The 4,114-nt window shown below is 46.0% G+C and overlaps 1 pseudogene; it reads right to left on the reverse strand.

Annotated features, from left to right (window-relative positions):
- Nucleotides 1–483: 483 nt before the first annotated feature.
- On the reverse strand, nt 484–1,531 carry LOC109457852 (olfactory receptor 2A12-like; annotated as a pseudogene).
- Nucleotides 1,532–4,114: the final 2,583 nt, after the last annotated feature.

Consider the following 4,114-nt stretch of genomic DNA (forward strand, 5'->3'; position numbering starts at 1 on the left):
AGCCCACCATCCCTTGCAGGACTCGAGGAGTTGAACCGGCAACCTTGTGGTTCAGAATCCACTGGCCCATGTGGGAATCAAACCAGCAGTCTTCGGAGTTAGGAGCATGGAGCTCCAACCACCTGAGCCACCAGGCCGGTCACCCCACCTCCATTGTTGATGCCCTTGCCCTCCCCTCTAGCTAACCTAATACCACCTGTGCAGGCTCCAGAGGGTAATGAACCTCTCTCAAGATTTAGCCACAGGGCATAAAAGCCCATTCCCTTTGTCTCAATAAAAGATTTTAACGGCTTACATACCCCTCCTTTTGTAAACCACTGAGACTCTAGAACAAAATGGAACTAAAAGACTGATGTGCCTAGAAGCCATTTCATGGTGTTGGTCTGTCAGCAAAATCATGACTTGTGTAGAGTTGAGATTGGGGTTGAGGGAGAGTGTGTACTGGTGCTGCTGGATCACATGAACACATGTTTAGGGCACTGACTATACCTCATGAGTCTTGTTTCTCTGTCCTCCAGCCATCCTTCCAAGGCGTTCTTCCGGGGAACTGCCCTGGCCTATCATCTTGAGGAAAGCCCTCTTTACACAAAGTCCTTGTCTGGAGGCTGTAGATGATGGGGTTGAAGACAGCAGAGATGAAGTTGTAGAACAGGGCCAACTTCTTGTCCTCTTCTGGTGAGGCCTCAGAGCCAGGCTTCATGTACATGCCCATGGCGGGCACACAGAACATAGTGACTACAGTGATGGGGGAGGCACAGGTGGAGAAGGCCTTCTTCAGCTGCCCTGGCCTGAGTGGATCCTCAAGATGGCAATGAAGATGTTGATGAAAATGACAAAGATGAAGGAAAATGGAAGTGGAAGCAGGGTGACACTAAAGCCAAGGATGACGTCTACTCAGTCATTGATTGAGATGTCCGCACAAGCCAGCTTTAAGACTGCTGGGACTTCACAGAAGAAGTGATTGATCTTGTTGGGGCCACAGTAGGGCAGACATACGACAAAGACAGTGTAGACAACAGCGGAGATGACACCCCAGAGTCCACAGAAAATGGCTATTATCTCACATAGCCATGGGCTCATGATGACCTTGTACCTGAGTGGGTGGCCGATGGCCATGTACCTGTCTATAGATATGATGGCAAAGAGGCGGGACTCAGTGATGCCTAGCAACAAGAAACTGTACATTTGGGCCACAGCTGGCAAAAGAGATAGTCGTCTTCTGCCAGACATGCCAACATCTGGGGCACAGTTATAGTGGTGTATCCCAGATCTAACATGGAAAGGACTCCAATAAAGAAGAACAGGGGTGTGTGGAGGTGCGAGTCCAGGCAGATTAGGATGGTGATTAGGCTGTTTCCCAGAATAGTCAACAGGTAGGTCATCAGGAAGTCTGAGAAGAGCAGAGGCGTGGTCCTGGGACTGAAGGAGCAGCCCAGAAGGATGAACTCAGTCACAGAGGACTGGTTAGGCTCTCGCATTGTGTTCTACCTCTGAATAAAAAAGAAAGGCACCAATTCAGACCTAGGACTAGCGAAGCTATGCACTGGGGTGAGGGTTACTGATGGTGTGGAGTCGTGGTCAGTGTCCAGTAAGGATGAAACACCATGATCTCTCTGAACATGACAGGCCATTTTACCTGCTCTTGTCCACTGCCACCACTTTCAGGAAATTGATGAAGAGGAAAAGCCTTCTACCTCTGATCCAGCCTCTGTCTCTGACCCACCAGTAATTACCCATCTCAGTCTGAGTGTCTGCAGCTGTGAAATGAAAGCACTGGGCTAGCTGATCTCTACTGTGTTTCCGTGAAAATAAGACCTAGCTGGACAGTCAGCTCTAATGCATCTTTTGGAGCAAAAATTAAAATAAGGCCCGATCTTATGTTATATTATGTTAGATAAGACCCGGTCTTATATTAATTTTTGCTCTGAAAGACACATTGGAGCTGACTGTTGGCTAGGTTTTATTTTCAGGGAAACAGGGTACTTCCTCTTCTTAGTAAGGCAGCCATGTGTTTAGAGATAGATATTGGTGTACAGACTCTGCAACTTGGCAAATTACAGTGAGAGAACTTACTTGGTCTTGTTGAAGACATTGATTTATTTTTTCACTTTAATTTTACCCTCAGTCTGCCCCAGTCCAGGACAGCTCTCTGACTACCTACTCACCCCATCTCAGGCCATGGGGTGTTAGAAGGAGCACTGAATTCAAGTCCTGGATCTATAATTTACTGAGTGAGTGACCTTGAGCAAGCCCTTTACCTCACTCCCTACCTCTTTAAGACTACTTGCAGTACTAAATGAGAAAATTTGTCTTTTTGTTACATTTACTGCAAGTACTGAGTGATATTTTGGCATGAACAGTATCACACAGAAGGCCTAACATGTGGTATATGCATAATAAATGCTAACTGCATTTCTGAATGGTTCTCCATACACAGGACTGAGATTCAGGTCTAAGCTACACAAGCAAGCATCTTGAGAACTATCCCATCAGAGTTGATGCCCAGAGTCAATTTTCACTCTCCCAGATGTCTACCCTCTGTTGCTTCTCCCCACAAAGCCAGCATTTCATTTACTCTTTTAGCTTCTTGCCGATTCTTGGTTCTTTCTCAGCTTAACTGCCCTGAGCCTTCATTTCTTCCTGGGGAACAGGGAGAGGACAGCCTCACCGAAGAGATGTCATGTGCCGCATTGGTACTTAGGGAATGGAAGCAGTCTTGATGCTGTCAGTATTATTCTTTTCCTGGCACAATTTATTTGACCCAACTTATTTGTTCTCCAATCTGCTTCTTCTCCTTTGGAGCACCATGAATGAGTCTTTCACAAGAACTTGTGCCAACACTCAACACATAAGATGGTTTCTTGACTTTGGCCAAAAGACTGAACACATTTTGAATCTCCTATATGCTGTGTTCTTTTCTTGGACCATCTCAGACATTATCCAATAGCTGTCAGGTAGCTGGCAGATAACTATTTTTATTAAATCCCTATCTTTCATTAAAGGCCTTTGCAGTTTGCATTGTCTCCCCAGGTTGGCCTCAGTTTCTGCATAAAGTATAATGGTACTTGGACCAGGTGATCTTGAAGAGAGAGAAACCACATGGCAGCATGGTAAGGGCATAGGGTTTAGAGACAGTGGGTTCTGCTGGAATCCTGGCCCTGGTTTTACTTGTGACCTTAGCAAGCTGTTAGCTCACTTCCTAAGCCTCAGTTTCCTCACCTGCAAAACAGGAAGAAAAATACCTATCTGGCAAGCCACATTCTTTCTGAGAAGAAAATCCCAAAGATGTAAGAATATTCCACCTTGGGGCCAAGAGTCAGAAAATGTGCTGCCATTTCTAACTTTTCATTTTTTCATACACAGCCAATGAATGGGCTTGCTCTTTAAGAGTCTGATATTAAAGAGTGTTTAACCTGGTCGAACCACGTGGAGAGGCTGAGGGCAGCTGGAACAAGCTGTCTATAAACCAGTGTGACATGTGCCCACCAATCTTGTTTTGCAATCAGGAACTTGGGTCACAGACTCAGGCTTCTTGAAGCCCTGGGTCCCCGTCATTCTCCCCTTGACACTCTTGAGGGTAAAACACCCTTTTTCCTGGGGAAAAACTGCCTAGCTCTCAGGGCTAGGAACCAGAAGCCCCATGTGAGGGAGAACAAAGGGTGACACAATGATGTACCATGAGCCTGGCCTCTGTGCCTCCATTCGGGCCAAACATATAGAGTTCAGCTTTTGGGCTGTTCCTTACAACATAGCTTGACATTCGTTCTTTCTTTGAGCCTCATGATGACTGTGAGAAGTATAGGGTAAGGATCATTATCCATCCTGGGGAAACCGAGGCTCGGAGAGGGACTATATGGGAGAAACTGAATCTCACTCACTCTTCTGCAGCACTAAGGTTTCCCACGTGCAGTAAAACCACAGCTAACCAGAACTCAACTAATCTGAGTCCTCAGTTAACTGAAATGTGTTCTGGCTTTGATGCCCGGAAGGGAAAGGCAAATCATGAAGGCAAAGAATCTTGTGTTGGACTTAATTTGATTATATGGATATAGATGTTCATATGCACGCACACACGGGAACCACTGGTGTCTCTAAGATCAATGTTGTCACACCA

Source organism: Rhinolophus sinicus, chromosome 14 (assembly GCF_057876585.1).
Source record: "Rhinolophus sinicus isolate RSI-liver-muscle chromosome 14, RSI-T2T, whole genome shotgun sequence".
Taxonomy (NCBI): Eukaryota; Metazoa; Chordata; class Mammalia; order Chiroptera; family Rhinolophidae; genus Rhinolophus; species Rhinolophus sinicus.